Here is a 13,669-nt window from a genome sequence, read left to right as displayed (position 1 = left end):
AGAGAAATCATCATGACAATTCCTAACAGCAGTTAACATTTATCGAGGACCTGTGATGTTCTTAGCACTGGGCAGAAATTCCTATGTGGTATTTCGTTTGATCCCAATGTGCCATATTCCATTAGAGCCCCCACGTGAGAGATGCGGACACTGAAGTTCAGAGAACTCAAATGACCTGTCCAAGCAGTGGTGGACTCCCATGAAGCTCTGTCTTTATGCTAAAGCCCATCTTCGAAGACCTATGCTGTGCTGAACTTGAAGAGAGGGGGGAGAAGGAATCAGAAATGGATAATCAAAGGCACTAACAGTGGCAGGTCTTGGAGACCAGGCCATCCTGAGTGCGTGAAGTGGGCAGCTGCTAACTGGGAGGTAGGGTGCTGGGGGTTACCAGCTCCTGCAGCTGAGACTAAAAAGGCCAGGACAGTCCCTTCAGCCACTGGTCCAGGGCTTCCCAGCCCTTCTGCAGCCTGCCCCGAAACTGCAGTGGTGCAGCTGTCCCAGGGCAGTGGAGGAGCTTGGATGGAGTGAGAGTTGGCTAAAGGGCGTGCCAGGGAAGCCTGATGTAATCCCGGCCTGCAGAAGGCGGAAACTTGGGAAATGAAACAGAACCTAACGGCAGCCCAGCCACAGATTTCCGATGAGCAGTGCCAGGCATGCCCCGCCCCCACCCATGAGTCCAAGGGCTCTGCCCTTCTCCATGGCCCGGGGAAAGGGAGGGCAGGGAGAGGGGGTTGGGGGAGGACCTAGCAGCACGTGTTGTCTTCCTCAGTCCCAGCTGGGCACTGAGACACGCTCAGAGTAGAGCTGATGAGAAAGCCGAGGATTCCTAGCCAACGCCCTGGGAACCCTGCCATGGAGAGAGTGGCGGTCTCACTGCTTTCCGGAACAGACGCAGGGCTCACCTCTTCACCAGGCTTTCTGCATGTTTTGAAGGGTGAGGGGAGGTCCCAGTGGCTGCTTGGCAAGCTGAATTCTCTTTCCTCACTAAACCCAGCCTGAATCGACCTAGTTAGGCTGCACATGGGAGACGAGAGGGGAAGGAGGGCCCAGAACCCCCTGTGGGCCCTGCACTTCCACACAACCCAGGGACCCAGGGTGGGAGAGACTGCCTCCAGGGACCCAGGCACTGCTTGGCCAGCTAGGATACCAGACCAGGGCCTGGCACCCACCCTAGGGCCTTCCCACCCCTCTCCTTGCCACACAGGGTCCTTGAGCAAGTTCTTGGCAGCTGGCAAGCCACAGAATTCATCTGCCTCTCTGGGGTGGCTCAGAGGGTGCAGATGCCTTAACCTGGGCTTATGTGCCAGGCTTAAGCATTCCTGGCTTTCATGCCAGCTCCTGAATCTCATACACAGCAATTCTAATTCTTGGTTAACACAATGTCTTTCCCAAAGTCCTTTCTCATCAGGCATCGCCTTTGAACATGGCAACAGCCAGTGAAGGAAAGAGGATAAATATCATTGTTGCTATTATACAAATGGGGCAACTGAGGCTCAGAACAGATAAGTGGCTCATCCAAAGTTGCCCAGTGGAGCCAGGAATGGAAGAATCCAGGCCCAGCACTTTCTACAATCCTTGCTATCTCTAAGATCACCCATCCCATGTGAGTGGCACTCCTGGTCCCTCTGGCAAAGGAAATATTTGGTAAATAAATCCCAAGATGGAGAGAGAAGGGAATTACCAGGAAGAATCGGACAAGCTCCCTGTGTATCAAGGCTGCTATGATCCAAATCCTGGCCCTGCCACCTATTAGCTGAGTGTCCTTGAGCGTGTTTCTAAACCTCATTTACAAAATGGGTTAATACCACCTGCTTCTTGGGGTGGTTACGAGAAGCAAATGAGACAAGGTATGAAAAGTGCCTAGCACAGTCCCTGGCATCTGTGCTCAGTGAATGTCACCCTGCCACCATCATCATTCTTCAATGAGGTTATGATTAGTGAGGGGAGCAACACACGTACCCTCAGAGGGACACCGGTGCTGTTTTAGATAAGTCAGCCCTAGAGTTCAGGGAGCACGAAGAAAGACTTCATGAGGAGTTGGGCTTGTGCCGGGCCTGAAGGACAGGTAGGGCATGGAGAGGGACACCGAAACAAATCCATCCTGGATTCAAACCCCAGATCCCCACAAAATGCTGTGTGTCCTTGAGCAGGTGACTTAGCCTCTCTAAGCCTCCTGTAAAATGGGGTTAGAGGGACAGGGAAGTGGAGAGGGTTCGTTGCAAGGAGTAAATGAGATCCTCCCTATAAGATGTGTTGGGTTCAGTTCCTCCACATTCACAAAATGGAAACATTGTTACTATTACTGTTCTTTTGTGGCTGAGCAAAGCCTCCTGGAGACATGCTCTGGTACCCTCAACACCCAAATCTGAAAGGGTTTGACAAAAGCCAAGTGTGGGACTCTGCCCCTGGGGTGAAAGAGGTGTAGCCCCAGGGAGCCTGCCCCCCGCCATGTGTGTGGCCATGTGTGTGGCCTGCCCATCAGGAGCAGCCACCAGCTGGGAGGTGCAGGGTGTGTGTACATAATGAAAGGACATCAATAATAAATAAATCTCAAGTAAGTCCAGGAACATCAATCATAAATTAATTAAATGGCTCCAGGAGAGACTGACAAGGGGCCTATTCGGGATGAATTAGAAGCAGCATCCTGCCTCACCTTGCACAGCTGAGGCCGTACCTGACACCTGCAGGCTCTGTGGCCAGGAACATCTCCAGGTGTAATAATCCATTCTCAGGAGCAGCCCTCAAAACACAGGAGAAGACAGGCCCTGTTCTCCTCCCACCCACCCCCCAGCTCAGAGAACTCTCAAACATTGAAAGGGTTTTGATGAAACTTCCCAGAATAGTAACCTCCTGGGCTGAACTCAGGCAGGCGAAATTTCAAGGGGTAATCTGGTGAGAAAATGATCAGACGCCTGTAAATAAGTGTGAGGAACACTGGAACCCCTCAGTGGGTCCTCAGAAAGAACAGCCTCTCGGGCAGCACGAACAGCCTCATGGGAATCCCTGAAAGCCTCCTGCTCACACTCCCAGCCTGGTTCCAACAAGAGTCAAACCAGCTGAAAATCAAGTGTGGGAATCACATCCCAGAATGGGCTTCCGAGGCCCAGCTCCAATTCCGGGCCCTGCCACTGGCCCCTTCCCCATGCCCACCTCCTACTGACCAAAGTGACAAATCTCAGGGCTTCTGCCCCCCTCCATAATAGGTCAGACTTGGTCTCTCCTCTTTCCTCCCCAAGGTGGCCACTGCCCCGGTTCAAGCCTTCTGCACCTGGGCACTGCCCGCCCCTGCTGCCTCTTCCTGGAAGGCGGTGCCAGCCCCTACACCCTTGTACAGCACATTTCAGTGACTGCTCATGTTTCCCAGACTCCAGACCAAACCTTCGGCCCTGTGGCCGTGGCTCTCAGGACCCAGCTCCAACTCACATCTTCAACCCTAGCATTCACCACTTCTGCTTCATGCACCTTGTGCTCAAGCCAGACAACAAATGGGCAGTGGCTCATCTTCCCAGCCCCATCCCCTTGCCGCTGCCCTTCCCTCTGCTCCCACCCTCCTGTGTTCACTCTTACCCGTCTGCAGGGCCCAGGTGAAAGGCCATCACCACCCGACCCTCCTCTGATCTCCCCAGTTCAAGTCACTCTCTCTCCTTTGACCTCTGGGGACATGCACTTCTAGAAATTGATTGTATTTTCTCAATAGATTTTGAGCACCTTGAGGGCAGAATCTACACCTTATATTACAGGTACTGGTATGTGCAATTCATCTTCATGGCCCTCACTGACCCCAACCCATGGTAGGTGATCAAGAAATAACTATCAACTGAATCCAAGTAGAAACATTCTCCAGGGCTAAGATATGATTCTTGTGTATGGTACTGTTGACAGATATGCAAGAGTCTGTCCATCCCAAGGGTAGGGTGGAGCTAACTTGCTCTTATTAAGTAATGGGATCTGTTACATCTTCCCCGGTGCTAATTAATATATGCAGGCCATGATGTAACCACTTTTCTATGGAAAAGACTCTGGCTGCAAAAACATGTTGAGTGCTTGCTTTCATCATGATCTCTCTACCCGCCAGGCATTACATGGTAGAATTCTTACAATCCTGCCACATGGTAGGCTTTACCGTCCCCATCTTATAGATAAGGGAACTGAGGTGCAGAGAAGTAGCAGGATTGGAATCTGGATCTGTTTGGCTCAGGGCCTCAAGTCATACCACCCATGGGCTAGGGTGCTATCTTCTGTCATCCGGGTGGACTGTCCCCATCTGACTTCCAGGTGGCTTGAGGAGGGGTGTGGAAGCAGGTGTGTGTGAGACGCCCCCCTGGGTAGTGTGCAAATGGGCATCTGAGAGCCACATCCAGCCTGGCCTTCCTTCTAAGGAATACTGAGAAAGCGGGAGGCTCCTCTCATGAGAATCAAAACATGCGATATTAAACCCACCCTCCCAAAGCTAGAAGGCAGCCTCCTCGGCTCCCACTCTTCTCTCCTGCTGTGAGGAGCCCAGCAACGCCCCGCTCCACACACCCACTGACACCAGGCCAGCCAGGCACGGGAGCCCACAGTTCCCACTCCACCAGGCACTCCACACCCCCTCAGCCCTTACTTCCCACAGAAACGCTTACGGGCACACACGGCTGCACACGCGTGCACTCCCCGGGCAGCTCCATCCCTGCTCATCTCAACCACAATCTGCTAGAGGACTTGGGCATTCCTGCCAAGCACCCTGTGAAAACAACACCCTCATCTGCAATCACACTGATCCCTTCCACGTCATCTCCCTGGACTCCTTCCTCAGGGGCAAAGAGGTCCCCACCAATAAAGCAGTATCCTGGGTCTTCCGCGCTTATACTCACACACTTGCCCATCCCACCCAGAAAGATCAAGCCCAGCCCAAGACGGTATCAGAAATGAATAAGAAAATCAAGATAAACAGTTTCCAGCCCTGCCCACTGGGGAAGTAACCACATCCTGCAATGGCCTGGACTCCACAGTTCTAAAAGATTTATCTTCCTCTGATCACACGCTCATTGATATTTCCCCCAGCGCTATTTGCCCAGTCCACTGGAGTGTAATGTAAAGCTATTCCAGTGAGAAATTGAACTCAGATGGAGTGCTGGGCCAACAGGTGATTAAATGCTGAGGTCCCCCTCTGGTCCTGGGGAGAGGGGCTTCCACCGACAGGCTGTGCCTTCAGCTGCAGCCATCTAGCTGGTGCTCTCAGCCCTGATCCAGCATCCCCTGGCCAGAGATGCCTGATTCCCTGGCACCCCTGAAGCAGAGCAGCCGGGCACCATGATTTATGGGGCAGCTGAGGAAGGAGAGGTTGCCAGGAGCTGAGTAAAGCAACTTCTGGAAAAAGATGGACAAAGAAAATGGGAATAGGACTGAGAACCACAGTTCTCAGCTCCAGAGAGCTCCAGAGAGCCGTTTGCCCTCCACATCCACTCTTATGTTACCAGCCCCTACCTCAGCTGGAATCTGCTCAAAATCAGCATCTGGGCACGATGGCAAGGGGTGGTAACCTGGCTGGGCTCCTACTGCCTCAACCCCAAGGACTGGGAAGAAAGCTCAGCTCTGCTCTTGGAGAACAAGGGCCAACTCCTCCTCTTAGCCTCTTCCGATCTGCCCTGCTTCCCACCCAGCTCTGCTGTGCAGAGTCCCAGCGTCCCAAGCAGATGGCAAGGGGTGGCTGAAAAGGGCTCCTGGAGCCCTAAACCATAAGGCTGAGCCACAAATCAGAACAAACAGGCGGAGGTGTGGAGGGTGAGCTGGGGGGACGTGAACACTGAATATTCACAGGAGGCAGGCTGGAGGCTTCCTGCGCTTAGAGCTTTCCAGGCAGAAGCTGAAGTGCCAAGCAACTCCTCAGGGAGGTATAAAGGAGTGGCAGGGAGCATGTGGGCTGGACCTCACACGACCCTGAGACCACCCTGGGAGTGATCAAGGAAGCACTCTCCATGCCAGGCAATGTCCAGGTAGCAGCCACTGGGACAGGGTGAGTCTCCCAGCATGGAAAAGTCAGCTCACCACACTGGGCCTGGCAGGACTGGGTCCTCCTTCTACCCACATGGCTTGACACTGCAGCCTGGATGCAGGGCAAAAACTTGCTGCCACAGGGAGCAAATTTGTGAAATGGTTTGCTGGCTATGGCAGACACCCACATGGAATGCTCGAGAAGCGGGTTTGAGTTCGACAGAAACAGGCCTTCCAGCACCAAGCCTCCCAGCCGTGGTGGTCTGTAACTCAGACTCTGCAGCCAGCTGTCAGGAACTAGGCTCTAAGAAAAGCAAAAGGCAAAAAGCAGCCACCCTCCTCCTCTCCACCTGGGAAGGCCCTTCAGCCAGAAGTGGAGCCATATCAGGAGATGTCCTGAAGAATTCATGCCACACCCGTCTGCCCTTGAGTACCTCCTGAGGGTGCCTACTGCCTCTTTTCCTTGCCCCATGTGTCTGAGGGCATCCCCCACTGCCCTCAGTCCCTCTGCCATTCAGCCTTAACTTCCCTCTCAGGACCACCCAGCCCTGAGCCCGTTCTTTGGACACTCTGACCCACTTTCTTCAGGCCACAGCCCCCAAAATGCTGATGTGACGGCTCCCCACCCCCATTCTCAGAATCCGGAGCCAAAGGAAATTCTCAAGAGAAAATACACACTTCCCAAGTCTCCCTCCCACGCAGGTACCCTAGATCTGTCAGCCACAGACACCTCCCAGACCTACCCAGAGGATGAGGCACGTCTGCAGCCCAAGCAAAGGACTTCCTGCTGCTTGGGCCACTCCTGCAAGAATCCATAGTCGCTGTGGCCACGCTTGGGACCATCCTCAGGAGACCTGGGGCCTGGTTCCAGCTCAGCAGCTGACTCACGGTGTCAACAGATCCCACTTTTCCCCCACCAGGAGCATGTACACTTGGCCTCTAATTCCCTGTGACAGGCCTTCGACCTTCCGGCTCCCTTCCTCCCCAATCACATTCCATGCCTGCATTTCCTATGCTCCTGCCTTCTGCCCTGGCCTCTTTACCTGGATGAGAATCCCTGACCTTTGTACAGCCTTTTGATGTTTACAAATGGTTTCCATGGGCACCATATACTTTCACTCTTTACGACCACCAGCCTCTGAGAGGTAAAGTCACCTGCTCAAGGTCACACAGCCAAGACTGGAATTCAAGTTATCTGGCTCCAAATGCACTAGACAATACTCCAGCTTTAGGGAACTTGGCAGTATCTCCAAGCCACCTACCTCGTCAAATTAGTTACCACCTGCCACCCTGGACTCCAATACACTCAACATCATTTCTTTGGACCCTTAAATGCCTTCTCCAGACCCAGCCCAAGCTCACCTCTTTTATTCTTCTACCCCTGATCCCACTGCCTCAAGATCCACAAAGACCTGAAGATCTCTTAAGACTTCCTGGGAGTCTGGAAATCACCCCTCTGTGAAGTAGAACGCTATGTGATGCTGAGTGAGACCCTCACCCAAAGCTTCCCACAGCACGGGTGAGGGCAGATGTAATCCTAGTACACTCCCCACGGCTGCAGAATCATCTTTCAAGCATCCCCCAAACGATCCTCTGGACCCAAAGGCCTCCCAGCAGCAGAGAAGAGAGGCAACTCCCAGATACCCTGGAACCAACCCATCAACCCAAGAAAAAGGCAGGGCCGGGCAACTACAGATAGGTGTGCACCATACTGCTCCCTGGCCTGCTGACCTGGGTCACCTCTCAGCACTGCATGCTTCTCATGACATGTTCCGGGACAGTGATCACCACTGAGAACCATCCACCTCTCCCTTCTTCCCCAAAGCTGGACGAATTCATGAGCCCAGGACAATGCTAGTCCCTGCACAGGTCTCTGTCTGGGTCACCATCAGGGCCCTCGTGGAAGAGTGTCTCCTGGCCTCTCTCTTTTGTGTCCATTATAAAGTACGCCAATCTTCCTCCAGCCTTCTGCCCTCCTTAGTCCAATGTGCCCAACAGACATTAAAGCTGGGCCCCGTGACAGGAGCAGTGCCCCTCATCTCCGCCACGGGGGGAGAATGGGCACTTGCCCTTCCCATCCACCAGGGTCTGAGGGCCACAGATTCTCCCCTCACAGTGCCAGGCAGCCCCCAGCACCATGCTGTGCCAAGGCCATTGCTCACAGTCACTCCTGGAACTCCAGTCATAATGAGGACACCGATTCTTCAAGCCCCCAGTGCCATCACCCAGGACCACGCCAAGCCCAAGGCCAGAACCATCCCAACACCCAAGCAATGGCAGTACTTTCTTACACCCTTTCGGGGGGCATCACCATACCCGCTGGAGCTGCCCACCCACCCCAGAACCAGTCGGACTGCTGCGCCCATCACCTACTTGCACAGAGGGCTGCACCCTCCTCACACCTGGGCGGCCACCACCACACCAAGGTGGGGGTGAGCTTTCTGACACCCGTGCCAGGAAAACCACGCCGCCTGTGCCCAACCCACGTTGCCCACGCCCGTGCCACGGGTGTCACCATCCCCACACCGGTGCCAGGGGCTCCACAGACCTCACACCTGCCACGGGCGCGCGTGGCAGCCGCACCTCCGCCCGCGGACCCGTCGGGCCGGCCACCGCGCGTCCAGGACACTGCCCAGCCCGCCGCGCCACTCGCACCGCGCCCGCGCCGGGGACCCGACCCGCTGCGCCCGAGGGCCCCCTTACCTCCCGCCTGCCGCAGGGCTCGGCCCGCCGCCGCCACCGCGACCGCCACCTCCATCCTGGGCTCCCCAAGGCCCCGATTCACTAACGCCGCTTCCGCAGGGCGCCGGCGCCGGCGCGAAGGCCGCCTCCGCCCCCCGGGGGACGCTGCGTCCTTTACGTAAAACCCACTCCGCCGCCAGCGGTGACCATGGCGACGGCCGTGGGGCGGCAGCGCCCCCTGGCGCCAGGGAGGGGAGCGGCGCCGAGGTCCGAGTGAGCGGAGCCTTTTGCCGGAGCGGGGCCGCGGGCGTGGGGGCGGTGGGCGCCGGGCTCCGGCCGCGGCGGGGGTTCGGTGGGCGGCAGGGAGGGGCTGGACGGGCGGCGCTGCATGCAGGGAAGGGAGCCGCTGCCTGGGTCCCCCTCCTTCAGGCCCCGCGTGACCGGTTTTAGCGTGGGAGAGGACAAATAGCAAGTAAGATTACTGGAGAACTGGTTCATTTGGGGGGAGGAAAGAGAGATGGGGTCCACCTCCTCGGGGTGACTGGGCGTTCCTTGAGGAGTCGGAGCACATCTTTATCCTTTGTGTCCTCCCTTTGTCCCTCCCACAGTGCCCAGCATCGTGCCCGGTATCCAAAGGGGCACTTGGTCGATTGTGAATTTCTGGTAAGTGAAGAAAATCGCCCGTCCTCCCTCACACACGTTCATTCATTCACGCGGTAAGTCATTTAACACACCTTCCCGAAAGCTGCTCTTTAGCAGGGCCCCTAGTAAGCCGAGCATTGTGCTAAGCTGGGGGTGTGGATGGGCCCAAAGAAAAGCCCTGCCCTCGAGGAGCTCGGCCCCCTGCAGGAGGCGGACGCGGAGGTGGACGTCTGAGACACAGGGTGCTGGTGGTCTGGGGGCACAGGGGGCTGACACAGCCCAAGCCTTGGGGGTGGAAGATGGGCCTGGAGGTTGTGATGACTCAGCTGGATCTCAAGGTGGAGCAGAAATTCATAAGAGGCAAAAAGGGGAAATGCCTCTGAAATGTTTCCTGGGCCCTCTTGTCATCCCAAGAAATCAGGGTGATGGCTGCAGTTCAGTACAAGTGGGGGCCGCAGGTGAAGCGTAAGGAAGAGTGTGTAAGCGGGGTTGAGGTACAACCTCGGCCCGAAAATTACCTGGACATTTGGTAATTTTAATTAAAAGTGAGCTTGTGAGTCCACGGCAGACGTCCCCTCTGTTGAAGCAGCAGCCACTTCTGGGAGGAATTCTGTATTACTTACGATATTGTGAAGACAAACTCCGGCTTAGGTAAAAAAGGAAATGGGGAGTGGGGACAAATACTGGGTGGGGTACCCCAGGGGATTCAAGGGGGAGCTGAACACCCTCCCCCAACCAAAGCTCAGGAAGGGCAGAGATTAGGGGAGGTTTTAAGGACTGACAGTAGCATAGCAGTTTAGAGACTTTCTTCCTAGATCGTTGCAATTAATCAGAATCAAAACTGCTAGTCTTAATGTCTCTTGGTTCAAAGTTCCAGATTCCCAGAACAAAGAATCTTATTGATCCAGCTTGAGCCATGGTCAGTCAGTTACGGCCAGGGCAGAAAGTGTCATATAATATAAACATGTGGGCCTACTCTTCCATATTGAGAGAAGTTCCTAGAGACGGAGAAATCATGAACCTGAACAGCCTCTCTGAAGGTTGTCTACTGCATTGCACCCCTTAGCTGCCCCATGCACACAAACTCACAGGTGTCCATGTGCACACACCTGTCCAGACACGCATGCATATATACTTCTCACTCATCCAAAGTTGCCCTCACCAAACAAGTCCGTGTTCAGCCATCTCCAGGCTTGATATCATGAGGCTACTATTAGTCAAGATCTTCAAGGTGATGTCCGTTCCTCCTCATATTCTATAGTGATCCCATCTGGGCATGTAATAACTGAATTAAAGGGTAAATTTAACCACTGACAACATATCCTTTGATCTCTTGCTACTCAAAGGGTGGCATTGGCACCATCTGGGAGCTTGTTAGAAATGTAGACTCTCAAGTCCAAGAATCTCAGCATGTTAACAAAGATCACCAGGTGATTTGTATGTTCATTCAAGTTTGACAAGCACTGCTATTATAAATATTGGGGGTAAAGGAAAAGGAAAGATAAGAAAAATGTTTTTAATTGTGATCATTCCTATTTAAAAGGGAAAAGGGGGTAGTTAATTATTTAATCTTCAACAACTCCAGTGACAAGCAAGGAAAGAGGCCACAGCCTTTATTTTTGGAACTGGCCACAAACTCCTGGAAGGTATCAATGAATTCCTTCCTCTAACTCCTTGTTCCATGTTCTGCCTGCCTCCTGCCTGTATCTCATTTGGTCAGGGTCTTTGCCCGATAGACTGGGCTAGGTCTTCACTCTTAAGGGCTGAGCCTTTGGTGATCCTGGCTGACAAGCATCTCAGCAGGATTCCAGGTACGTTTACCACTGGGAACAATGACATAGGAGGTACCCCACAGTGGCCCTGGGTTCCACCCATACCTCTTCTCTGTGTGTGTGATGAAGATTCCCAAATGGACAGGTGGCAGTTCCAGTGTCCAACTCAGCAGAACCACAACTGTGCCTCCTGGTGGAAATATTCCTCCCTTCAGTTCTAAAATCACCAGACACAGAATCAAAACCCAGAGTTAGTTCTGAGACATTTTGGAAGAAACATATTGTAAAGGATGGATGGTTCAGAACACATCCTCTCTGGGGCCTGAGCTGATCCAACTACCGTCTCTGTTCTAACACCATGCTTGGCCTCCCCTCTGAGCACCTTTAGGCCCAATTCTGACAGAGTGTCTTTGGACAGAGTCGCCAGTGTTTGAGCAGACTGGAGCTGGGGAGGAAGCCAAGCCTGAGGGCCCCAGAACCGGTGACAAGCCTTGACTGGTCCTGATCCAGCTGCCAGGCTGTACTTCCTCAGCTCAGTGCCAACTTCCCACTCTGGCCTCAGTTTCCCTCTGGGTCCCAGTGGGGATAATAACATGGCTTCTCCTCCCAGGGGGGCTGTGTGGATTAACTAATTAATGAGTGTGACATTGTCTGCTTCCACAAAGGGGCTGATTAAATGCTGAGTGTTGTTATTAGAAGCGATGCAGGGTGTGTGACAGGCAGAGTCGGCTGGAGACAGATCTGCTCCCCTTGCCTCCTCCCCACCCCCTCCCTCCGTCTGCCCTACGCTCTGCAAGCTGAACATCTTGCAAGACAAAACCAAGATGATTTTTGGCACCCCAAAGACGGCGTATAACTTTTGTGCATTTCCCATTTACTGGAATGTGAGTCACGGCTGAGCTTCATAGCGTAATCTATCTCCGACAGCTGGCACAGCTGTGCCCGGCCCCAGACTCTCAGCTCCCAGCAGCTGCAGAATGGGATGACTTGGCCACTGATTGCAGTAGGGAAGAGTCGCCTGCAGAAACACAACTGCAGAATTCCTGAGCGGGGGCACCACGTCCTGACTGCATTGCCCCTACAGCCTGAGTGAGGGAGAGTCAACATAACACACTGGCTAAAAGTTGGGGGGAATTCAAAGCATGCAGGGTTTTTAAGTATAGAGTGTCTGCTCATGGCCGAGGGTGATCCAATGATGATATTTTAGCTTGGATGCAAGGTATAGGATAACAGGATGAAATCACAGCTCTGGGGCATGATGACTCTAGCCTAGCTTGTTCCCAGAGGTAGAAAGTCTAGAGAGGCCTCTGGGTTAAGTCGTGAATGTGATTTTGTAGTACATAGCTGTTGGATCCCTGGAGCTGGTGTGAGATCATTGCCTGCCCTTGGATGCTGTCTTCCATCCCTGAGTGTTGTAGGGTGCTGGCTCCCACCCTGAGTCCTGGTACCTGTGATGGGGGTGGGTGGGAAGGAATGCTTAGTCCTACCATGAGGTAAATAAGTTGGCCTCTGACAATCAAGGGGAATGTTGTTTACCCAAATAGCACAAACACAGCCTGCCTAGGGAGGCGAGAGAAAAGCTCTGGAGGCTGAGCTGTCAGACTCCCACAGGGATAGAAATTAGACAGTCGCAAGGCCTAGAAAATGTGTGTGAGTTGGGGTTTGGGGCATCTGGAGCCAGCTCCGGATCATCTCAGGCATCTCCTGGTAGAATTTCAGACCTTCTTGCCTCTGAAAGCATCTGTTGTTCTTGTACTGCCAGACCTTTGCTCTGCCTGCCCTCTTTGTCCCTCCTGCTATGAGACGACAGGAGTGGATCATAGTGGCAGATAGGCTGGACATGGGGGCAGCCCAGGGATTAAAAGTTCAGCCACCACTGGGATGGGCTGAGGTCCTGTCCAAGAGGTAAGTTGTCCCCTCCTTCTAGAGGGGAGCTCACAAGCCCATATCTTTTGCCTGAGTGATCACAATTTTCAGTCAAAGTCTCAATAGATCGATGAGGTAATGGCCATAATGGGTGGTGGTGGTGGTGGAGATACTGGCGGAGGTGATAGTGATGGGAGATTGGTGCTGGTGATGATAGGGAAGAGAAGACTGTTGGCTTCCAAGGAAAAATTCTAGGAGGTTTTTCCATTCCTGCCTTATTCCCCATTTGTGTGGGTATCACCAGCACTTTCCTCGTAATGCCCAGAGGATTGGGAGATCCTTGCATCTCATTAAACCAGCCTATTTGTAAGTGTCTGCTCCCTGATGGGCATTATAGTAACTAGTTTTTCTCTTTGGGGCACTGGGGAGCTATAGGAGTGTAAACACAGATGTCTCGGGGGAAAGCCTGCATGCTTACTGACTAGTGTGATTCATCTGCACTTTCTGGACACCAACAACCAGAGGAGAGAGTCTGTCCTCTCAAGGGTGTTCATCCATCCACCAATTTACCCATTCACCCATTTATCCATCTTCCCTTCTCTTCACCCACCTACCCATCTACCCATCTTCCTACCCACCCATCCATCCACCCAATCAGTCCATTCACCCGCCCACCCACCCATCCACACATCCACATATCCATCCATCCATCCACCTGTCTGTCCATCAGCTCT

General features: G+C 53.6%; 1 protein-coding gene across 1 annotated transcript in view; it reads right to left on the bottom strand.

Annotated features, from left to right (window-relative positions):
• The window catches only part of DAGLA (diacylglycerol lipase alpha), a 60,534-nt gene extending 51,780 nt beyond the window's left edge, over positions 1-8,754 (bottom strand). Inside the window, exon 1 of the mRNA XM_063094193.1 lies at positions 8,677-8,754. The gene's annotated coding sequence lies outside the window, so the exon portion shown is untranslated. The remainder of the gene's footprint in view (positions 1-8,676) is intronic.
• Positions 8,755-13,669: the final 4,915 nt, after the last annotated feature.

The sequence above is a fragment of the Cynocephalus volans genome, chromosome 4 (genome assembly GCF_027409185.1).
Source record: "Cynocephalus volans isolate mCynVol1 chromosome 4, mCynVol1.pri, whole genome shotgun sequence".
NCBI lineage: Eukaryota > Metazoa > Chordata > Mammalia > Dermoptera > Cynocephalidae > Cynocephalus > Cynocephalus volans.
Note: the sequence above shows the minus strand (reverse complement) of the source record. Positions and strands in the feature narration are given on the sequence as shown.